The 25,447-nt window shown below is 44.5% G+C and overlaps 1 protein-coding gene across 8 annotated transcripts in view; it reads right to left on the reverse strand.

Annotated features, from left to right (window-relative positions):
• C9H19orf47 (chromosome 9 C19orf47 homolog) overlaps nt 1–25,447 on the reverse strand; it is a 270,934-nt gene that overhangs the window by 140,387 nt on the left and 105,100 nt on the right. The gene's annotated exons all lie outside the window — the stretch shown is intronic.

Here is a 25,447-nt window from a genome sequence, read left to right on the forward strand (position 1 = left end):
AGAGCCATCGAGACGAGTGCAAAGGGCTAGAGGCACGACCAAGAAAGAGTAAAGGAAGGACTTCATTAACATCAGGTATTGACATACAAGGACCGAAATCTGAGAACATGGCGTCCATTTTTCAATGGGCCGCTTTTACTGGCGCATAAAATGCCAATGAGGATCCAGGATTGAGCATGTCGATGACGTCATTTTTTTCGCGTCCCCTTCTCTCTTTTCTTAATAATCTCCGGACGGGTTGTTTTTTCCACGTGGATGTGCCAAATATTTTCCTGGGGACACACTCGTACAAACGGGATAACGACGGTAAACCAAGCCGTTCGTTAGTAGCGAGCCGAGGTCCTCGTATGGCTGTTCGATGGAGCAATCCAGCAGACCTGTTTGATTCTAAATGACATATGCAAATTCCAACGGGGCGGTGCAAAACCCCAACTTTACTGCTACATCACTCCTCTCCCTGGCTTAGAAAATTATAAGAATGTTGTTTGACCTGCAGGTCTATTAACTTAAATAATCCATTCGACCTAATTGTAATGCTCTTGGCCCATAAACTGTTTTTAAATGATGTGATCGTGGGCAAATATTTTACTTCAGTGGTTCCCAAATTTTTTCAACCCAGAGCTCCCTTGCCTTTTGGCGGTTGGCCACGCCTCCCCATTATGTTCATTATTTGGGTGGTTGGGGAGGAACTTTTTTTTTTTTTTTTAAAACAAGTGGGCAAATGGTGCATTTTCCAGCAAATTTGAGAAAGCAGGAAGGTTACTAAAGCAATTGTGAATCTGTTCTAAGAAAGACAGTGACTAGCAAAACTGGGTGTAAGGTTAGGTTTGTGCCTGAAACAAGAATATAATCATGCACACATTGACACATGCACCAGTGATTTACGTCCCAAAAAGGGTGGGTTCACGCACTGCCAACCCTTTCAACCATGCACAAAGTCCGCCTGCTGCCGAGCGAGCCCGAACCACCTCAGGGGGATTTGGGGGGTTCTCCCCCCCTGAGAAAATTTTGAAAAAAATTGGGTATATGGTGCATCTTAAAGCAAATTTGAGAAAGCAGCAACGTTAATAAAGCAATTGAGAATCTGTTCTAACAAAGACAGTGACTGGCAAAACTGGGTGTAAAGTTAGGTTTGTGCCTGAAGCAAGAATATAATCATGCACACATTGACATATGCCCCAGTGATTTAGGGAACAAAAAGGACGGGTGCACGCACTGCCAACCCTTCCAACCATGCACAAAGTCCGCCTGCTGCTTTGCTGAATATGAGTTGTACAAAAATCCGTTCAGGAAGGGGAAATTGTGAGTGGTAAAACAATCATGCAACTTATCAGCTGGTCTCTGCACATTGAACTCAGATGGGACCGCTCTCTGCAGCGTGCCAAAAGCCAACAGAAAATAAGACGAGTCATATGTTTTTCCATTCAGCACTTTGAGGTAAAATTAACTGCATATAAGAAATAAGGACAAATACATATCTCAGAAATTGTAAATATCAAAATGTATTGGGGCACAACATATCTCACAAAAATCTTTCATTGATTTAAAAAAAAATATGATTTGTAATATAACAAAATGAATAAACACAACAGCACTTACTATTTTATTGAGATGAATGAGATTGATAGGATGAACACAGCTGGTCAATATTTGGCGGCATATTAGATAAAGACACTCGCATTTCGTCATTAAGCATTTTCAAGCTTCCACGTTTCAGTGTCATTTTTTATTTCAGCCAATTCTTCTCCAGAAAGTGAAAGTTCCAAATTGCAGTTAAAAGAAATGTATTTCTGATGCAATCATAGTCTTTAGATTTCAACATTTGGGAACTAATGATGAAGGTTCACTCTGAGCAATGTTGAATGGTCAACTATCAGCGGGCTGATATCACATTTCAGCTGGCACTCAGCAGTTTTGGAAAACATTTCAAAATGTCCTTCTTTGACTTTGCTTTTCCAAATTGCTATTTTGTCTCTCATAGCACAAGAATGAAAAAACTCTGAATAAAAACAACAGCACTTACTATTTTATTGAGATGAATGAGGTTGATAGGATGAACACAGCTAGTCAGTATTTGGTGGCATATTAGATAAAGACTCTCGCATTTCGTCATTAAGCATTTTCAAGCTTCCACGTTTCAGTGTCATTATTTATTTCAACCAATTCGTCTCCAGAAAGTGAAAGTTTCCAATTGCAGTTGAAAGAAATGGATTTCTGATGCAATCATAGTCTTTAGATTTCAACATTTGGGAAGTAATGATGAAGGTGAAATTTATATTTAGGCCCTTATTATTCTGTTTTACCAGTCACCCCCAAACTAAGACTCTTTTTCATGTAAAAAAAGAAAAACAGTATAATGTGGTTTAAATGTGTGGTTAAACGTGCATGTTAAGTTGCACATTTGTATCTGGAAATAACCTACAGCCTGCTTTCAAAAAAAGGTCTAAATGCGGTCTGGCTTAAGTGTTTTTTCATTACTATAGTATTCTGGCTGAGAAACTTCCTGTCTTGGAATATGTTACAGGAAATTCGGAGCAGCAAGAAGGTTCCTATTGTAGTCTGTAAGTGTGGCGTGAGAAGTCACAAACACAAGGAAAACCTGCAGGAAATGTATGTAATCTGGGTGGGACATAACGGAAAAGCATGAAGCTTTTTCTATTGCGAACATTGTATTAAATATGGATCCAGGCCAAAATTAGTATTATAAGAGTAGACTCGAAGTGTATGTACTAAACAATGGGGACAAGGATGGTTTTTATTACCAGAAAATGGGAACCCCAGTTTCATATAAGCTTTATTATATAAACGAGGATTGGAGATTTTTCCTTTACACGTCCTACATACTGAGACAGACGATTCAGTTGATTCTTGGGTACTTTCCTCAATTAGTATTATAGGAGTAGACTCGAAGTGTATGTAAATTGAGACTGACTTGTGCTTTTCGTATAGCACATCACTCTCCCAGCTGAACTAGCCTGGCATATGCAATAAACCTGTTTGTACTCCCTTTTCTTGTAGATGTGGTGAATAAATGATTTGCACTGCTTAAAGGATTTTTTCCCAACAAAGGTTCTCTCTGAGCAATGTTAACTATAATGTTATTATAAGAGTAGACTCGAAGTGTATGTAAGTTGTATGTGTATGTATGTAAGTTGTAAGTGTATGTAAGTTGAAACTGACTTGTGCTTTTCTTATAGCACATCACTCTCCCAGCTGAACTAGCCTGGCATATCCAATAAACCTGTTTGTACTTCTTTTTCTCTCTGAGCAATGTTAAATAATCAACAAATGTTAAATGGTTCTCTCTGAGCAATGTTAAATGGTCAACAATCAGCGGGCTATCACATGTCAGCTGGCACTCAGCAGTTCTGGAAACCATTTCAAAGTGTCCTTTCACTTTGCTTTTCCAAAGTGCTATTTTGTCTCTAATAGCACAAGAAGTAAAAAAACTTTGAATAAAAACAACAGTACTTACTATTTCAATGAGATATATGAGGTTGATAGGATGAACACAGCTGGTCAATATTTGGTTGAATATTAGATAAAGACACTCGCATTTCATCATCAAGCATTTTCAAGCTTCCACGTTTCTGTGTCTTTAAGTTTGTCATCGTTGAAAAGGATACTTCACAAATATACGTAGCAGAAAATTGCAAGAGAAATTTTAAAGCTTTTTTACCTATGTTTGGATGCATTTTTGGAACACGAATCCAAAAGCTGTCTAAAACACCCTCATCATGCATCATTAACATACTTTGATCATTTTTTATTTCAGCTAATTCTTCTTCAGTAAGTTAATAGTTCCCAGTTGCAGTTAAAAAAAAATGGATTTCTGATCCAATCATAGTCTTGGATTTCAATATTTGGGAAGTATTGATAAACTTTCTCTCCCCTAGCAATGTTAAATGGTCAACAATCAGCAAGCTGATATCACATTTCAGCTGGCACTCTGCAGTTTTGGAAAACATTTCAAAATTGCCTTCTTTCACTTTCCTTTTCCAAATTTGTATTTTGTCTCTCAACGCATGTGAGAAGTTGGCCTGGCATATGCTGTCTCCTAGTTATAGGGACACCTTGCACCAGTCCAATTCGACTCTTATTGATGATAAGTTTAAGACAACCTTTAAAGAAAGCTATCCTAGTGGTAGCTGTGGAGAGCAGCCTTCAGGCTAAGTCTTGAAGGAGTGTTAAGCGTATTGTTTTACCATAATAACCTCTTGAATAACCAAAGGAAAGAGTAGCCCACACAGGTATATATATACAATATATGTATTTATTCTAGACAGAATCTCACAGTCTCTTTATGAAGCTGTGGCAAAGTTACAATTCAAACAAGCATTTATAAACACAATAAATAGCACAGGAATCACAGGGCCCCAGGGGGGGACCAAACCATATATCAAAAAAGTGGTATAAGAACCACGACAATTCTACAGACAATGCCTAGGGCATTTAGGATCGCTGGCCCCTTAAGAATCCACCCCAGGTTATGAGGAAGGGGACCCACGGGAGGCGCGTGCAGTGGAAATAGCTGCTATCGGGATCTCTATTATAGTCTACGGCGAATGTCGCGGTTGAAATTATACAGATTAAAGTCACTTCTAGCAGGAGTACAAAGTTAAAACTTTAGACTTAAGCTTTTGAGGAGCCCACTACCACGAGAGTACCGAGGTACCACTGTTACCTGCCCCAGGGAAGCCGGGTGCATAGGTCGTTTTCGATGTCGGGTCGCGGGCTGATTTTCTATAGGAAAATGTTCACAAGTGCTGCTAGCCAAAAGCGTCGATGATGCCGTGAAGATCAAAGATGTGAAGATTGCAGAGAAGAACCTGAAAGCAGAGGGGACAGAGTCTGGGTCACGGCAAAGTGACCAGGAGGCTCAAAGCAAAGAGCCCTTCGATGTCGGGTGATGACGCAAGAGGTGGCCGGTGTCCTGGGGTATTGGGGATCTCGGCACCCACGCGGTCCACGGTGCCCAAACTCGTTGAGCACACTCACTGGCCTCTGGGATGCGCTGGAAACCCACCTCAAGGGTGCTGGAAGTCGTCAAAGTCCGTAGGAGCAGCGAGGTTCCAACCGGGTCACTTGCAGTGTTTAAGGTGCCTGCCAAGCAGGGGGATAACTCCTTTATCCCAAGGGAGATTTCTTCTGTCAGCTGGGCAGCAGCAAGTCGAAGGTCAAGACTGTAAAGTTCAAGATTAATCTGAGGCTCTGGGGCCACGTTATTCACCTTTATCCCCAAGATTAGGGGAGTGTCCAGAGTAGTGTCCACCAATGAGAGGTGAGGCGGGAAAGGGTGGCTACACCTTCTCCCCTTTGTGTGTTTCCCGCCTGGGCGAGGGGCAGGATGCCCCATAACCGGTTCCAAGCGGTGTATGCAGAATGAGGTCTCTGCAGCTGCCTACGTGCAACTCTGAAAGGACATTTGGTGCACCCACCCTGTTCCAATCCACATTATCCTGTCTGGGGAGATGCTAGCACCTCCCTGCCACAGGAGCCCTATTGTCCAGCTGGCGAGGCTGGGGTTTTCCCCTGCAACAGCCAGCCAGGGTCGTGTAGGTGGCGGGCAGTAGCCATTTTGTGTTACTTGTGCACTTTTAAATTGGTGTCCAAATTCTACCGCTTTTCCCATATCGCCCCTCTAGCAGGGGGGAATCGTACCCTCATGCCCAAGGCTGGACTGGGGGTATGATTCCTACATGTTTGACACCAAACGAACATGGTTCTGTGTAGCCATTCTCAAGTTATCGCGTTATTGCGATAGACTTATAATGCGGTTAAGAGTATATGGTATGGCTACACTACAAACAACCCAGCAATGACTTTACGAAGGTTGCAGAGAGGCCCTACTCATGTAGGGGTCCCCCCTCACACATACCTCAGCACCCTGCCTTGTAGGATTACCAAGGCCTGCTATAGGGGTGACCTATGAGAGTATATGTGTTGTAATGGGGTGGGATATAGGGTACCTATATCCTTGTAAGGGCTGCTAGCACCACCTTACCCAGACTACAGTAGTGGTCTGGTGGTGTCAGTTTGTATGGCTGTCCCAGGGTGGCACAATAAGTGCTGCAGCCCTGGTAGGCCTATTGAGGGACCCATGCCCTGGGTACCTAGGGTACCATCTACAAGGGACTGTCAGGGCATCCTCAGCATCCAATTGGGTTGTACCTAGGGTACTCACATCGTTTAACAGAGGAAGCAGATAGGCTGGGGTCCTGGATAGCAGGGCCACAGCCTGGCTAGAGTCATAAAACAGCAAAAACATCAGCAAAAAGTTGGGGGCAACTATGCAGTCGATGCCACTCTCCTACATAACCCCCCCCCAAACGCAGGGACATTAAACTAACCGTGACCAGTTGAGTCTTCATGTTTTGAGTGGAAATATCTGGAGATGCCATCTGCATTGGCATGGTTGCTCCCAGGTCTATGTTCCACTGTATAGTCCATCTCCTGTAGGGAAATGGTCCACCTGAGTAGTTTGGGGTTTTCACCCTTCATCTGTTTTAGCCATAGGAGGGGCTTATGGTCTGTTTGAACAAGGAAGTGAGTACCAAACAAGTATGGCCTCAGCTTCTTCAAGGCCTAGACCACAGCAAAGGCCTCCCTCTCTATAGCTGACCAACGTTTCTCTCTGGGGGTCAACCTTCTGCTAATAAAAGCTACTGGTTGATCCTGGCCCTCCTCATTCAGTTGTGATAACACATCACCTCCCCCCACCTCTGAAGCATCAGTTTGAACTATGAATTCTTTGGAGTAGTTGGGGCTTTGGAGCACTGGAGCAGAGCACATTGCCTGTTTTAGGTCATCAAAAGCTTTCTGACAGCTGACAGTCCACTGAACCTTTTTGGGCATCCTCTTAGAGGTGAGGTCATTCAAGGGGGTCACAATGGATCCATATCCCTTTACAAACCTCCTATAGTAACCAGTCAGGCCCAAGAAAGCTCGAACCTGAGTCTGGGTGGTTGGAGCAACCCAGTCCATTATGGTCTGGATTTTGCTCTGAAGTGGTTGAACCTGGCCTCCACCTACAAGGTGACCCAGGTACACAACCTGACTCTGCCCTATCTGGCACTTAGTAGCCTTGATAGTGAGCCCAGCCTTTTGCAGGGCTTCCAAAACTTTCCTCAGGTGGATCAGGTGATCCTCCCAGGTGGAGCTAAAGACAGCAATATCATCTAGATATGCTGCACTAAAGTCTTCCAGGCCTGAGAGGACTTGGTTCACCAACCTTTGAAAAGTGGCAGGTGCATTTTTCAAACCAAAGGGCATCACAATAAATTTATAATGCCCACTAGGGGTAGAAAATGCAGTATTGGCTTTTGCAGACTCAGCTAACCTTATCTGCCAGTAGCCAGCTGTCAGATCAAATGTGCTCAGATATTTGGCTGAGGCCAATCTATCTATGAGCTCATCTGCTATGGGAATTGGGTGAGCATCAGTCTTAGTGACTGCATTGAGTCCCCTGTAGTCGACACAGAACCTCATCTCTCTCTTACCATCCTGGGTGTGAGGTTTTGGTACTAGGACTACTGGGCTAGCCCAAGGGCTATCTGAGGGCTCAATCACTCCCAATTCTAACATCTTTTGGACTTCTGTCCTTATGCAGTCCCTGACATGGTCAGGCTGCCTGTAGATTTTATTCTTGACAGGCAGACTGTCCCCAGTGTCCACTTCATGAGTGCACCAGGGGGTCTGACTTGGAGTCAGAGAAAACATATGTCTGTAAGACTGAAGAACTTGTCTACAGTCAGCTTGCTGCTGGTCAGTGAGGCTGCCTGCCAAGGCTACTCCATCAACTGACCCATTGTCAGGGTTCTGAGAGAGCAGGTCTGGGAGAGGGTCACTCTCTTCCTCCTGTCCCTCATCTGTTGCCATGAGCAAGCCCATGTCAGCCCTGTCCACATATGCTTTCAACTTATTGACATGAAGTACCCTGTGGGGACTTCTGGGAGTGACAAGGTCTACCAAGTATGTAACCTCTCCCTTTTTCTCCAAAATGGTATGGGGTCCACTCCACTTATCTTGGAGAGCTGCTGGGGCCACTGGCTCCAACACCCATACCTTCTGCCCTGGCTGGTACACCACCAAGACAGCCTTTTGGTCATGCCAGGCTTTCTGTAATTCCTGACTTGCCTCCAGGTTTTTAGTTGCCTTCTTCATGTACTCAGCCATCCTGGAGCGGAGACCAAGTACATAGTCCACAATATCCTGTTTAGGGGGTTTGAGAGGTTGCTCCCATCCCTCCTTCACTAGGCAAAGTGGCCCTCTAACAGAATGGCCAAACAAAAGTTCAAAGGGGCTATAACCAACCCCCTTTTGTGGCACCTCTCTGTATGCAAAGAGAAGGCAGGGCAGAAGAACATCCCCTTTTCGCCTAAGCTTTTCTGGGAGCCCTTTGATCATACCCTTTAAGGTCTTGTTGAATCTCTCAACAAGGCCATTGCATTGAGGATGGTAAGGGGTGGTGAACTTATAGTTAACCCCACACTCCTTCCACATTGCCTTCAGGTAACTACTCATAACGTTTGAACCTCTGTCAGACAATACCTCCTTAGGAAACCCCACCCTGGAAAAGACTCCCAGGAGGGCCCTTGCCACCACAGGTGCTGTGATGGTCCTAAGGGGAATAGCTTCTGGGTATCTAGTGGCATGATCCACTACCACTAGAATGAACCTGTGCCCAGATGCTGTTGGTCGGTCCAGGGGACCAACTCTGTCAATCCCCACCCGCTCAAAGGGCACCCCCACCACAGGCAATGGTATCAGGGGGGCCTTTGTGGATTTACCTGCCTTGCCACTTGCCTGGCAGGTAATGCAAGAGCTGCAAAAGCTCTTACAGTCTTCACTCATCTGGGGCCAATGAAAGTGAGGGACAATTCTGTCCCAAGTCTTGTTTTGGCCCAGGTGTCTTGCTAAGGGAATATCATGGGCCAGTGTGAGCAGGAAGCACCTAAACCTTTGAGGTATGACCAACCTCCTGGCTGCACCAGGCTTGGGGTCTCGACCCTCAGAGTAAAGGAGCCCTTCATCCCAATAAATCTTATGGGTCCCACTGGCATTCCCTGCAGCCTCAGCAGCAGCTTGCTGTCTGAGGGGTTCAAGAGTGGGGCAGCTCTGCTGCTCCAGGCTCAAGTCTGCCCTAGAAGGTCCCCCTGCCCCTAAGAACTCAACCTGATCAGGTTCCAGTTCCTCTGGGGCAGTTCCTTCTTCAGGAGCTAGATCCTCTTCTGCTAAAAGAGTCTATACAGACTGTTCCTGGGGGGAAGGCTCTGCCTTACCCCTGCTACTCCTCCTACCTCTTGGAAGGTCCTTGGTCCATTTTTCCAGGATCCAAGGCCTGTTCAGTTCCTGTCAGCTTTGCTTTTGACCTTGTCAGGGCAAACACTTCTGCTGGTATACCCAACATTGCTGCATGGGTACTTAGCTCCACCCCAGCCCATGCTGAGGTCTCCAAATCATTCCCTAGTAAACATTCAACAGGTAGGTCTGCACTCACCACAACTTTCTTGAGGCCAGTTACCCCTCCCCAGGAGAAGTTCACAACTGCTAGAGCATGGTCAGTACTAACGTTGCTTGCATTGGTCACTTGGTAAATTTCCCCAAGTATGATCTGGTTAGGGTCTACAAGGTCCTTAGTCACCATGGTGACACTGGCCCCTGTATCCCTGTAAGCTAGTGACTCCCTTCCATTTATTTTTGTCCAGACCACTGGGGCTCACAAACAGGGACAGGTCCCCATCACAAACTAGAACAGCCAGAGTAGGAGTTCTGACTAGGCCAGAGTCCTCTCCAGATCCCAGGGTCAACCCTACTATGCCCTTGTTCTGTGTACCACCACCTATGGTTGCACTAGGGGGAGCAGCTGCCTTAGGGGCAGGTGGAGTGGTACTTGTGGAGTCTTTGGCCTTATTACAATCTGAAGTCCAATGGGTCTTCTGCTTACAGAACTTACACCATGGCTTCCTTGGTTGTTTAGCTTTATTAGCTTGGGTATTATCAGATGCAGATTTTTGGGGGCCTGTTGAAGACTGCTGGTCTTTTCCCTTTCCCCCACCCTTCTCAGAGCTTTTGGCATCTTCCTTTTTAGTTGCACCCCCCCAAGGGCTGGACCTTCTGCTTAATCCTGGTTCTGACCCATTTGTATGCCTTCTTTCCCAATTCTTGGGGAGAGGTCAGATCAGAGTCTACCAGGTGCTGTTGTAAGAGCTGGTTCTGACAATTATTAAGAATCTGCTCCCTTATTATAAGTTTATACAATCCTTGGTAATCATTTACCTTACTGCCAGTTAACCAACCTTCCAGTGCCTTGGTAGCACAATCAACAAAATCTACCCAATCTTGATTCTGTGCTTTTTGGGTATCTCTGAACTTAAGTCTGTATTGATCAGTGGTTAAGCCAAACCCATCTATTAAAGCATCTCTCAAGATATAATAATCATCAGCATCCTCCTCTCTTACAGAGAGGAGCTTGTCTCTACCTTTGTCTGCAAAGGAGAGCCACAGGATTGCTGCCCACTGCTCTACTGGGACCCTCTGTACTTTACAGGCCCTCTCAAGAGCAGATATCCATTTGTGGATGTCATCCCCTGTATGATAGGGGGGGCACAATCTTGTGGAGGTTCCTATTGTCAGGGACTTTCTCTCTAACTCTAGGGGTTTCATTACTGCCACCAGGGGTCTCTAGACCCCACTTTCTTGAAGCTTTCTGAAGCTCCAGGGACTCCCTGTCCAATGCTAACTGCTCTCTGATTTGTATCTTTGCCTGCTCAAACTGGAGCAATCTGCATTTCCTCTCTTGGGAGGATTCTCTCCTCTGAGGAGAGGCAGAGGTCCTTTTGTATCTCCTAGAATGGTTGGATCCCACTGAGGGGGATCTGTTCCTTCTTGGATCCACCACTCTCCCTTTAGGGATGGAGAGAGTGCCTTTTGGGCCATCACCTCCATGTTGTGAGTGGTCTGGTTCTTCCAGGTCAGGATCTTCATCCTCTTCCTGGTCCTCATCAGAGTCCTCTCTAGGAGGGTCCTCTTCTGATGGATGCCCACCCAACCTGTCTACCCCATCAGACCCTAAAGTCTGCTTAAAGTCTGCTATGAGCAGGATTTCCCTGAGACGTTGGGTATTGGCACCTTTGTTTGTCTTAAGTTTCCTAAAGGTGCACATCTCCCTAAGATCAGCAAAGGAGAGATGATCATATTTGTCGACTGGGACCCTTTGGGGTCCTTCCAGAGCCTTATGGGCACCTGAACCTAAAGACATTTCTAGTGTAGTGATAGTGGTGTATCTACCTACACTAAGTGTGGCCTACTGAACCCTTTCTTGAGTTGTAGTCAAGGTGTGCTAAACCCTCTACACACGACTCCTAAGTTCAGTAGAACTTATTGTATTCTAAGCTTGAATTTATATGTACCTTTGGTACCAAGTGGCTTTCACTTTAGAAATTCAATTTGTTATCTGGTAAAACAATGGCAAGCTTGAATCCAACCGCTGCACACCAATGTGAGAAGTTGGCCTGGCATATGCGGTCTCCTAGTTATAGGGACACCTTGCACCAGTCCAATTCGACTCTTATTGATGATAGGTTTAAGACGACGTTTAAAGAAAGCTATCCTAGTGGTAGCTGTGGAGAGCAGCCTTCAGGCTAAGTCTTGAAGGAGTGTTAAGCTTACTGTTTTACCATAATAACCTCTTGAATAACCAAATGAAAGAGTAGCCCACACAGGTATATATATAAACTATATGTATTTATTCTAGACAGAATCCCACAGTCTCTTTATGAAGCTGTGGCAAAATTACAATTCAAACAAGCTTTTATAAACACAATAAATAGCACAGGAATCACAGGGCCCCAGGGGGGAACCAAACCATATATCAAAAAAGTGGTATAAGAACCACGACAATTCTACAGACAATGCCTAGGGCATTTAGGATCGCTGGCCCCTTAAGAAACCACCCCAGGTTATGAGGAAGGGGACCCACGAGAGGCGCGTGCAGTGGAAATAGCTGCTATCGGAATCTCTATTATAGTCTATGGAGAATGTTGCGGTTGAAATTATACAGATTAAAGTCACTTCTAGCAGGAGTAAAAAGTTAAAACTTTAGACTTAAGCTTTTGAGGAGCCCACTACCACGAGCGTACCAAGGTACCATTGTTACCTGCCCCAGGGCAGCCGGGTGCATAGGTCGTTTCCGATGTCGGGTCGCGGGCTGATTTTCTATAGGAAAATGTTCAAAAGTGCTGCTAGCCAAAAGCGTTGATGATGCCGTGAAGATCAAAGATGTGAAGATTGCAGAGAAGAACCTGAAAGCAGAGGGGACAGAGTCTGGGTCACGGCAAAGTGACCAGGAGGCTCAAAGCAAAGAACCCTTCGATGTCGGGTGCTTCAGGTGGAAAGTGGTGTAGCTTGGATCTGCAGCCACGGGCTCTGGGAGGCTTCAAGGAAGGCCAGCTTCGGGAGGGCGACTGTCGCACGTCGGATGAGGGTCGCTGCGGTGTTAGTGTCCGGATTGGATCCACTAAGCCTTGGCAACCGCAACCCACGCAAGATGAACAAATCTGCTACAGTGCAGACCCACGAGGTCTGGGAGAGGTCTCCTTCAAGGAGACAGTAGAGCAGGCCTGGAGCAACCAGGGGAACTCTTGATTGTAGAAATAGACCTCCGCTAGGGCCCACAAGCCGAGAGACAAGGGACCGCGGGAGGCGGCAATTTGGAGTGCGTAAAAGGGCACCCACGGGCCACTGGAGGGGGCTAGGGCGCTGGTCTTTGGCACAATTGCTGTAGAGTGATTGGCTCGTAAACGGGCCAAAGCACAACTTCCCCACTGGTCAGGGTCGTGTGCTACGCAAGAGGTGGCCGGTGTCCTGGGGTATTGGGGATCTCGGCACCCACGCGGTCCACAGTGCCCAAACTCGTTGAGCACACTCACTGGCCTCTGGGATGCGCTGGAAACCCACCTCAAGGGTGCTGGAAGTCGTTAAAGTCCGTAGGAGCAGCGAGGTTCCAACCGGGTCACTTGCAGTGTTTCAGGTGCCTGCCAAGCAGGGGGATAACTCCTTTATCCTAAGGGAGATTTCTTCCATCAGCTGGGCAGCAGCAAGTGGAAGGTCAAGACTGTAAAGTTCAAGATTAATCTGTGACTCTGGGGCCACGTTATTCACCTTTATCCCCAAGATTGGGGGAGTGTCCAGAGTAGTGTCCACCAATGAGAGGTGAGGCGGGAAAGGGTGGCTACACCCTCTCCCCTTTGTGTGTTTCCCACCTGGGCGAAGGGCAGGATGCCCCTGAACCGGTTCCAAGCGGTGTATGCAGAATGAGGTCTCTGCAGCTGCCTACGTGCAACTCTGAAAGGACATTTGGTGCACCCACCCTGTTCCAATCCACATTATCCTGTCTGGGGAGATGCTAGCACCTCCCTGCCACAGGATCCCTATTGTCCAGCTGGCGAGGCTGGGGTTTTCCCCAGCAACAGCCAGCCAGGGTCGTGTAGGTGGCGGGCAGTAGCCATTTTGTGTTACTTGTGCACTTTTAAATTGGTGTCCAAATTCTACCGCTTTTCCCATATCGCCCCTCTAGCAGGGGGGGATCGTACCCTCATGCCCATGGCTGGACTGGAGGTATGATTCCTACATGTTTGACACCAAACACGATATGGTTCTGTGTAGCCATTCTCAAGTTATCGTGTTATCGCAATAGACTTATAATGCGGTTAAGAGTATATGGTATGGCTACACTACAAACAACCCAGCAATGACTTTACGAAGGTTGCAGAGAGGCCCTACTCATGTAGGGGTCACCCCTCACACATACCTCAGCACCCTGCCTTGTAGGATTACCAAGGCCTGCTATAGGGGTGACCTATGAGAGTATATGTGTTGTAATGGGGTGGGATATAGGGTACCTATATCCCCGTAAGGGGTACTAGCACCACCTTACCCAGACTACAGTAGTGGTCTGGTGGTGTCAGTTTGTATGGCTGTCCCAGGGTGGCACAATAAGTGCTGCAGCCCTGGTAGGCCTACTGAGGGACCCATGCCCTGGGTAGCTAGGGTACCATCTACAAGGGACTGTCAGGGCATCCTCAGCATCCAATTGGGTTGTACCTAGGGTACTCACATCGTTTAACAGAGGAAGCAGATAGGCTTGGGTCCTGGATCGCAGGGCCACAGCCTGGCTGGAGTCATAAAACAGCAAAAACATCAGCAAAAAGTTGGGGGCAACTATGCAGTCGATGCCACTCTCCTACAACGCACACATTTTATCTACTGCTGTCAACATATTTTCTCCTTTTCCTTGCATACTAGTGTTAATTTTATTCAAATGTTCAAATATGTGAGCAAGATATGCCAATTTTGTGCACCAAAGTTTGCTTTGAATTAGATCGCAGAATTTGTGTTGCTGATTTTCCTCAAAAAGTTTAAGCATCATTTCCCGCAATTCGTATATACGACAAAGCATGCGACCTCTTGAGAGCCAACTAACCTCTGTGTGCAGCAGAAGCTTTTTAAACCTTCCCCCCATTTGCTCACAAATATGAGCAAATATTCTTGATTTAAGAGGTCTGCTTTTAATGTAATTGACCATTTGAACCACTTTGTCCATAAGTTTTCTTAATTCATTTCTAATGGTTTGCACGACTAGTGCCTCACGATGTAAAAAGCAAAGAGTAAATATGATATTTTCATTTTCTTTCTTTGCTAAAGCTATAAAACCTTTTGTTGAGCCAACCATTGAGGGTGCACATCCGTGTATATCCCGACACAATTTAACCATTGCAAATTATTTTCCTTCATGAAGCAATCTAAAGTTTTGAATATATCCTCAACTCTAGTTCTCAATGGAAGTTCTAGGCAACACAGGAATTGCTCAATAATTCTCTCAGTATGAATGAAACTTATTAAAACCAGTGATTGAACTAACCTCCTGACATTTGTTGATTCGTCTGATTGCAATGTAGAGATCATATTATCGTCTTGAAAAATATCCTTCATTTCCAGCTTAATGTTAGCAGACATATCTTGAATACATCTTCCAACTGTGTTATCTGCCAAAGGGATTTTATTAACTTCTATCTCAAATTCTGGCCCAAACATTGTTCGAACAATAGCACAGCAAGATTGCTTTATGGTGGTTTCGGCCACAGTGTGTGGTTCCTTGTTTTTGGCAATTATTGGAGCAATCAAGTAACTTGCCTTTTGAGTTTTCTCTAATATCTTCATTCTCTTTGTGAATGATGCAGACTGCTTCCTTATAGATTTTGAAAGCTCAATAAAGTATTCTACTGTTTTTGGCTGTGTTTTGTGGTAAAATGTTGTTTTAATTTATTTGGTACCATACTTTAATTTGCAAGTATTTCCCCACAAACTATACACTGGGGACAAGGATGGTTTTAATTACCAGAAAATGTGAACCTCAGTTTCATATAAGCTTTATTATATAAACGAGGATTGGAGATTTTTCCTTTACACTTCTTACGTACTGAAACAGACGGTTCAGTTGATTCTTGGGTACTTTCCTCAATAGCTGCTACATTTTGTTCCTCGCAAACGCCATTTTCACCAGCTTTTCGATTCTTAATTATAAACGTATCCATTTTTAGGTCTCGCCTAGCTATTGCGATAGCAATCGCTATGCAAGACTCTAGTAAGGGGCTCCCAAAAGTGCTCCCAAAAGCGGATTGCATGGCGAGCACGCGCACAATCATGTGCATCGTGCCGCCATGCAATCCGTTTGGCCTCGTACTTCAAAGGGTCCGCTCCCCCGCTTGGAATGCGCTCCCCTGCCAAGCGCGCGCACAAATTTGCTTTCACTTTACTGCAGTCTATTGCCTCCTGTCACACGCGTCCTCCTTTCTCAACTGTTCTCCTCTGGTTAGTGCGCTGATCTCGTCACACAGTGCAAGCCAGATGTGTTGGCTTCGTCAATGGCTGTTTATTTTACCTCTACAATCAAATAAACCGTATTCTGAGTGTTGTCGCTCTATTAGATTTAGATATTCTAGGGCACAGCAGCTTCAAACCTCATTGTGGCCCCAAAGCAGTTTAATATTTTTTATGTTGAAATACACTTTAACAGTGATGTGTCCAGGGTTTTATCAAATGTTTTTACTGGTTTTGATAGATTTAGACCTAGCTTTTGAGTGCAGAGACAGTTCTTGAAGAAACAATTTATAACTGGTATGAATAGTTTTATGGTGTTGCTTGCTGCCCGACTCCTAAACGGAGCGCGTGCACACCACTCGCGGGTGCACCCCACCGCCTCTCTCTCCCGCTGCAGTGCAAGGCGCGTGCGCTTGTTTAGCAGAGGTTGCTCTGTAATCCATGTACAATCTCTTTGTCTGTTTCCTATCATGTAACGCGACCAGCTGTTGAAAGGCGAGTCCCTCGCACTGCCAAAGAGCGATTAGCAGCCCTGCAGACAGCTGTTCTCAGCTTGTTGAACTTTCCATCAGTTCGCGTTTTGTTTAAACAGCGCGCTCTTCTCCCGACCGTTTGTTGACTTTTTTTTTTTTTTTTGCATCTTTGATATAGCGCAAACTCGACCCGAAGGTATTGGAGCGCTGTACATGAGCACCGTATTTACATACATATTCAGGCACAGGGAGATTAAGTGATTTGCCCAGAATCACAGGATGTGGACGCGACCTCGAGGCTCGAACCCTGGTTTCCTGCACCAAAGTCGGCAGCGCAGCCGACGGACCACATCCCCTCCCCTTCTCATGTTTACATAAATAAACTAGGGTAAAACCAACTCCTCGAGCCCGGCGTTCCTTGCTTAATGCCATTCTCTGAAGGACAGTCAAGCCTACTCCTGCCCCGACTCTGCCCCTGTAACGCCCCAGCAAAAGAGCAGCCGTCCCGAACACTGGCACTTCCACACAAGCACCGACACCCATCATTAAACACACACACACTCACACACACACACACCAAACGCACATCACACACACATCACACACATACACATATCACACACATCACAAACACACACACAGATCAAACACACACACCAAACACACATCAAACATACATACACATATCACACATCACAAACACACACAGATCAAACACATCAATCACACACACATCAAACACTCATAACTCTAAACCGTCACAAACACGCACCCAAAATCATACTTGGACACAAAATAAACTAGCAGACACACACCATGAACAAACACAAAACTTCTTGGAGTAGCAAGTTCGTACAGTGATCTCGGAGACTGGCTCCTCTCCAGACCTATAGCAGAAATACACTGGCAGCAATGACACTTTGCAAGGAGAAGAGGCACGCTTGCGCCAACCACCATGACACCATAAACACAAAACAATTACGTCAGCGAAGACAGGCCTCTCAGATTAGCGGGGAGACACCCCCACCACCCTACTATGCTAAACATTAATACTTTTATTTATACATATTATTTAATGTTTTAAAAACATGAACCATGATTATATGATTAATTATTGAGTGACTAGCAACTTAAAAATGTTAATTAATCGGAAGGTAGATCTGTAGAATCAGAATTCATGTGGCATCTAATTACGAAATTCCGCAGATACTGACAAATTAACAATGTTTAAGCTAAGGCACCTATTAAAAAGTTTAAACATTTAAAGTTGCAACAGAACCTGAACAGAGATGCATTTTCATTATGGCCCAACCTGCACATACTTTCGAGTTTGGCTAATCCCTCCCAGGCTTCCGTGCTTCATTTGCAACAAAAAATAAGCATGTGCAAAGCCAAAATATCTGGCTCTAATGTTCCAACATAAGTAATATACACAGGCATTTGCAAAAGTTGCTTACTCGCATTGCATGGCCAAAATGCAGTTTATTTCATTAAAACATGTCCCACTGGCTTCTCCTTTACCATGAAACATGTAATGAAACAAGCATTTGCAATGCAATAGGTCTCGCATATGAGAGAGTTTGAGCTAGTGGCATTGTAAATGACAGTGCCTTTTATTTATGTTTTGAAAACCTGCAAGCGGTGCCTAAACACTTTGTACTTATAGTTGTTGCTTACGAGAAGCAAGGCGGGCAGTAACTGCACCTCTTCTACTGCCAGCCTTACTTCTCGTAAGCAATGATTATAAGTACAAAGTGTGTGTTTAGGCACCACTTGCAGGTTTTCAAAACCTAAATAAAAGGCACTGTCATTTACAATGCCAATAGCTCAAACTCTTGCAAATGCGAGACCTATTGCATTGCAACTGCTTGTTTGTTTTTGTTTGCCTTATCTTGCCCTTGCCTAGTGATCTCTGGAATGTCCCACAGCAAATCCGGAACTTCAAAAGCGTCTCCTTTTTTAGGCTTTCACGCAATCTGGGTTAAACTAGAACATGCTGTCTCATGCCTCTGTGTGACTGATGCCTGCTACCTCTGGTGCTATTATCTCAGGTGTCTGTATCTGCAGTGTGGCTGTTTCTGTGGCTAGTGCTGCTGCATCCGCTTCTTAAAGCCTATGATGCTGCTGTGTCCAAAGTTGCTTTTTCTGTGACTGCATCCAGGAAACTATGGGACTGCTTCTGGGAAAAGGAAGAAATGTGGAAATCTAGAGATAGGAAGAACATGAGATACGAAGTTTAACATTCTTACGCCTTGCTTACAGTCCTCATTCTCTCTAGTAACATTTCAGGATTTGAGTAGTAGATAATCATGTGAAAGCAGAGCTCTCAGCATAAGGTGGGACAGAAGTAATAATTGCATTGACAGTGGCTCAGACATACTCAGGATGCCAAGAGAGCTGTCCAGAACTCACAATTATATTCCATCTTAATTTATCAGAAGGCCCTTACATTTCCATGACATGGTCTTCCCCGCCAAACTAGATTGCTTATTTTCCTAAAAAACAAATTTATGTCTTTTTTTAATCTACTTATTTGAACAGGAAGCCATCAAGAGATAATCACATAAACAATCACATATTGCTCAGCTATGGCACTAAAGCCTTTTTGACTGGATCAGAGACAGGCAACCGAAATGAGGTAGCAGTGCGGCACGTGAAAAACATGACATTGAAGGTGGAAGAGCCACACCAACATTTTCCATGGGAAATTCTAATTAAGTTGAAACGTCTAAAATGGTTGGGAATTCAAACAGTTGTCCAAGCAGTGTTGAAAATCATGGCTGCCATCTTTCAAGAATCTAGTTCTAATCTAGTCAGTAATATCACAGGACTTAAGATTGGTCTATAAAACAATGAAGCAAACACAAGGAGATGATGGGCGGAGCGCTGAATCTTACAGACACTCACCCCCAGTCACAGATCTGGGTTGAACCCATCATCATTCTTTAACTTACTTCGCCACCTCAGTTCAGACCCAGCTATATGACAATTAATCCATAAATCACGATATTGATATACACTGGAAGAGTAAGCAGTAAACATAGAGCTGGAATCTCAACCAATTTTGAAAGTCAGAAATATAAACAAAGCATTTACTTAACAGCCAAAAAGACAAACCGCTTGCTTGAAACGTGAGTTTCAGAATGTACAAACAACCAGAGTGCAGCACTTGACGGCTAACTGAACAACTCTAGACTTACAGTTATATTCACAAACATCTCAATCCAGCATTCAGTAAGCAAGGCTCACTTTATTGCACAAGTAACTGAGCAGTCATAGGATGGTTAGTATGTAACACAGGTTATTTGAACATGGTGTTTCAAGTGTGCAGCTTTATAAATTAATGGAAGAGCGATATATGAAGGACCTGGTGGGGTAAGGTTAGTATTCCAACAAAGAGACCCAATCTACTTAGTACAGAGATACTTTCCACACTGTAAAAAAGGAATTGAGAATTATCAACCTGACTTCTTCTGACCCACTCCCCACCATATAGATTTGTAAGAGGGGTCCCTAATTCACCAGTCTGTACTGATATAAAATCTGCAAGAACCTTAACCCAATGTAACAGTCACCATGTTCAAAAAACCAATTTGTGAAAAAAAATCCGTATGATCACAGCGGCAAATTTAGATTTTTCACAGCCTGCTTGGCAGAAAATCTGGATTTTAAAGACACGGAGGCTAATATTATGCAAATTCTCCTTTATTGCCACAGCTCAGCAGTAACAATGAAGAGAACATAGAACTTGTGAACATTCTGTAGAAACAGCATAAAGACCGTGAGCACACAGCCATCATCCTTCTTTGTTCTAAGCTGCGAATCCAAGAGAAAGAACAGCCAATCCCAATTTTCTAAATAACGTTGAGGGAGTCATTGCATTAATCCAAAACGAGAGGATTTTATTCTGAAAGAGAGCAGTAACAAGGTTAAAGTAAAAATGATTTCCTTAGGGAGGGTAGACATAGAGGAGGGATAATATTAGCCTCCGTGTCTTTAATAAAATCCAGATTTTCTGCCCAGCAGGCTGTGAAAAATCTAAATTTTATGGCATGACACGGAGGCCAACATTATGCAAGTTTAAAGTGAATTGAGCACACTGTCAATCACATTATTGATAGGTCTAAAATAAAACATTTAAAACATATTTTCATTAGACCAGTCAGCGGCTCTAAGGATATCTTGTAGTCCACCACCAAGCATAAAGGCTTTGAAAGCAGATGCACCTCTAAGGGAATGTGCGCCAAAAATAGAAGTATCGACACCACATTCACGCATCACCTCTTTCACCCATCTTGCGAGGGTAGGAGAGGAAACTGGTTTATGAGGAGATCTATAGGAGATCAAAAGTTGTGTGTTGGTTCCCCTTATGCAAAGTGTTCTTTTTTCATATTCCTTAAGACATTTAACAACACACAAACATTCATTCTCAGGGAAGAAAGGATAGAAAATGGATGAAGACATAGTTTTGGTCCTTTTCCTAAGATAGAAACAAACTCCCTCGGGTTGATAAGCTCTGCTAGAAATATCCAATGCTTTAACATCTGAAGTTCTTCTAAAGGAGACCAAACAAAGTAGGACAGTAAATTTGTAGGAAATAAGTTTGAGAGAAAGAGAAGAGTTATCTCCCCAGGAGGAAATAAGATGTAAAATATTTTGCACGTCCCATAGTGCTGTGTATTTTGGAGTTGGGGGATTGAGAACCCGCATGCTTCTCATAATCTTTTTAGTTAAAAGAGATTGGCCGACAGAAACACCATCAATTAGAGATTGGCCTGCCGCTATCGCTGACCTATAAACATTAACGGTCCTGTAACTAAGACCGGAGGCAAATCTTTCCGATAGGAAATTAAGAACGTGAACTAAATCAGCTGAAACGGGATCGTAACGTCGTTGAAGACACCAGCGAACCCATTTGTTCCATGCCAATCGATATGCCTTCCTCGTTCCAGGAGCCCAGGATTCAGATATGAGTCTAAAAGCATCGAGCGAAAGGCCAGGGATCTCCCATTGTCGCCTGAAATCTTCCATGCCGTCAGGACTAGGATTCCTTGTTCTAGGAGGGGATGAAGTTCGCCTTGAGGACCTAGGAGGAGATAACTGCAAGACGGAATTAGGATTGGGAAGTCTATGGCCATCTCTAGGATGACCGGGAACCATGCCTGAGACCTCCAAAGGGGGGTTATTACCACCATGCTCTGAAGATATCTGCGAGCATGTGAGAGAAGGCGTGGAAGCATTACAAAGGGCGGGAAGGCATATGGTTTTAAGCCCTGCCAGTTCTGGAGGAAGGCATCCACTCCTGATGCCAGAGGGTCCGGCTTCCAACTGAAGAATTCCGTCATCTGAGTATTCAACCTGTCTGCGAAGAGGTCTACTTGGAAGGGACCCCATTGTTGTTGAATGGATAAGGATATCCCTCTGTCCAACTTCCAGTTGCTTGGGTCCCTGAAGTTTCTCGAAAACCAGTCTGCTTCGTGGTTGTTCAAACCTGGGATGTGTTCTGCCGTGACCGACAGACCTTCCTCCAAACAATAATCCCAGAAAACCTTCGCTATTTCGCTCAGGCCTTTCGAATGAGGTTCCCCCATCTTGTTGACATATCTTACCGCAGAGACATTGTCCATGCGGAGCATTATAGAGCATTTGATCGAATTTTTTTAGAAACTCCGAACCGCGAAGGAACCAGCTAGAAGTTCCAGGCAGTTGATATGAAGTTTCTTATCTTCTAGAGTCCACCGCCCCCCTGTGGAAAGGTTGGCGCAAGTTGCACCCCAGCCTTCTAAACTCGCATCCGACACTATAATCAGTTCTGGTGTGTCTCCAAAGATGGCTTTGCCATTCCACGCTTCTGCATTCCTCAACCACCAAAAGAGTTCTTTCCTTGATTCTTCGTCTAAGTAAGTCATCTGGGAGTAGGAGAGGTTCGACTTCAAGGCTTTCGCCTTCAGTCTCTGTAGAGCTCTGTAATGGAGAGGGCCCGGAAAAATAGCTTGAATGGTCGAGGAGAGGAGACCCAAAATTCTCGCTAGAAGTCTCAGCGGGAAAAATTTCAGTGAAAGGATCTTTTTTAGTTCCTTTTTGAGTTTCTTTAGTTTCTAACTTGGTAACTTTAATTCTCCCGAAATCGTGTTTACCATGAATCCCAAGAATTGGGTTGCTTGTAGAGGGATAGTGCATGATTTTTTGATATTTATAATGAAGCCTAGATGCTCCAGAAGGTGAATGGTAAGGTTCGTATGTTGATGGATTTGGGCCTTGGACTGGGCCATGATAAGAATGTCGTCCAAGTAGATTATCAGTCTTACTCCCCTTTCCCTTAGCCAGGCTACTACCGGGCGTAAGACCTTGGTGAAGCACCAAGGGGCTGATGACAGTCCGAAAGGAAGACTTGAGAATTCCCATAGTTTTTTCTCCCAGGTGAACTGGAGAAACTTTCTGTGAGGTGGCCAAATCGGAATTGTGAGGTAGGCGTCTTTTAAGTCTAGACGTGTTAACCAATCCCCTTTCCTCAAAACATCTGAGGAGATGAATTCCCTCCATCTTGAAGTGGTGATAGGAAACCCAACTGTTCAGATTTTTTAAATTTATTACAGGTCTCTGGGTTTTGTCTTTCTTTTCGACCAGAAAAATAAATATTGCTGATGAAACCTATCTCTGAGCTCTCTCTTATAGCCCCTTTGATTAGAAGATCTTTGACTTCTTGAGACACTAGTTTTCTCTGTTCTTGAGAAAAGACTATTTCGTGCGGAATTTTGGTTTGGAAGGGGAGGTCTAAAAAATCTATTTGGTAGCCTTGAACTGTTTGTAGGACCCAGGGATCTTGTGTTATTAGTGTCCATCTGCCAGAGAAAAGGGCTAGTCTCCCTCCCACTTTTACAGGGGTATCTGAAGGGCCTGTCGATGGACCTACCTGTTGAGAAAGCTCTGCTCCTTCTTTCACCTCGAAACGGTCTTGTTCTGAAGCGTTGTCTTTGAGGGTAGAAGGGATGGTTCCCGTATAAAGATGTTTGCTGGAACCTATTTCCTCGTCCCAGAAAGGGTCTTGAAGTGGATTGTCCACGGCCGGGGAATCGACCCCGCATTCTCCCGGCCCGACGAAAAATGTTATCTTGGAAGACTTTTTTGATTTCACGTTGAGACTTTTGTATTGAGCTAAATGCTCCCACGTATTTTGCCATATCACGTATAAAGTCCTCTCCAAAGAGGAGACCTTGAGAGCTTGGTCCTGCCTCTTGGTTTGCCAGTTCAATAAGTTTTGGGTCTATTTTGAGAAGTATACCCTTTCTTCTTTCTGTAGATATGGCGGTGTTTGCATTGCCTAGAAGGCAGATGCACCTTTGTATCCATTCGCGAAGTTCCTTCGCGTCAACAGGGATGCCGCCAACATATGCATTTTCCGCCATGTCGAAGATCTTGGTTAGAGGACCAACTAGGTCCAGAAGGCGGTCTTGGCATGATCTAAGGCTTTTATCTATGCCTTTTCCTGGGTCTTTTGCGCCTTTAGCTATGAATGCGACGACTTTAGGGTCGAGATCGGGTGTAAAGGTGATTTTTTCTGGGAGAGATGGTCGAGGACATTCCGATCTTAATCTCGACCTTACTTCCTTCGGGATCTCTCTTCGTAGCCAGAAGCTAATGTAGTCTGCCACGTGCTGTGAGGGTAACCATTCGGGAGATAGGGGGTGTTTAATTAGTAAAGGATCGAACATGAATTCTCCAAAGGGGTCAGTAATACCCATTTTCGACCCTGAGGCCTTGTTTGCCTCTTCTGTGTTGACAGTAGAAGTCTTTTCTTGGACCTCAATGTCCGAATCGAAGGACGAGGAGCATGAGAGATCTATCTCCGCCTCGTATTGGTCGTCGCTGTCAACTTGGATAGGGGTTTGTAGGCCTGTTTCTTGCCCTTCTGAGATGCCCTGGGCATCGTTCTGGTCTCCGCCTTGTAAGCGAGATCGATCCATATTTAATGAGACCTTTATTCTTTTAGATTTTGGTCTGATTGTTGTATTCCGGATCTTTTCTTTGGGACCTTCCCTGTCCCTTCTTTGGGGTTTAGAATGTGTGCCCCGCTAGTAGAGGGCCACCCCTTTGTAAGAATATCAAATTTTTTATTTATGGTCTCGTTAAATTTTTTATTAATACGGTCGCTGAACGAGTCCATGGCCTTGTCCATGGCTTTAGAAACCATTAGGTCCAATTTGGTTTCTAGCGTTGCGTCAGCGGAGGACATAATGAAGGGGTAAGAATTAATAAGACAGTTAGTTTAAAAATTGTCTTTCCCCCTTGTATCAGATTAAATTACTAGATATGTCTTCCTACTGTAATTCTCTGCTTTTTTTTTTTTTGTAGTGAAAAAACTAAACACTGTTAAAATAATGGTCTACGCCTAAGTGGTTATTCCGCTGAAAATTTCAATAGAAAAACCTTTGCTGAGGAGTAAAAACGAGGCCAAGCGTGTGGAAGCAACCGTCGAGTGCTGCTTCTCATGAAGCTATGACAACCACGCACGTTTTTGTTTACGTGCGTGGTTGTTTCTAAGGAGCATTCCTCTAATTATTTCCTCCTCGCGATGCGTGAGTGTGCTGATAAGGTGGATGAAGTCCTTGTGCCCTGCAGAAATTGCCATAAGAGTAAGGCAATGAAACATGTCGGCTTAATGGCTTTCTGTCTGTTAAGATACAGCACTTTTTATTTTTGAACTGACCCATGAGCTAAGAATAAAATGATGGTGGCCATGGCTCTTTATCAATTTTAACTCGGGACTATGGTGTGTGATTTTCACATATTTTCACCTTTGTTGATTAATTGTTTCTGGTACATTTGTCCAGTTGTTTTTGCCCAAGGTAGTAACCTATGATGAGAAACGTGGCAGTACTGGTGATAATCTAACCAGGTTCAGCCCGCTGTGGTGTTGCGCACGTGAAGTTCTACCTTGTTTTGCACACATTTTTTCACTGACACTCACGGTGTGGGTAATTTACCTCTGTGATCATACAGGTTTTTTTTCATAAATTGACTTTTTGAACATGGTGACCGCTACATTGGGTTAAGGTTCTTGCAGATTTTATATCAGTACAGACTCTGGTGAATTA

This window comes from Triturus cristatus, chromosome 9 (assembly GCF_964204655.1).
Source record: "Triturus cristatus chromosome 9, aTriCri1.1, whole genome shotgun sequence".
Taxonomy (NCBI): Eukaryota; Metazoa; Chordata; class Amphibia; order Caudata; family Salamandridae; genus Triturus; species Triturus cristatus.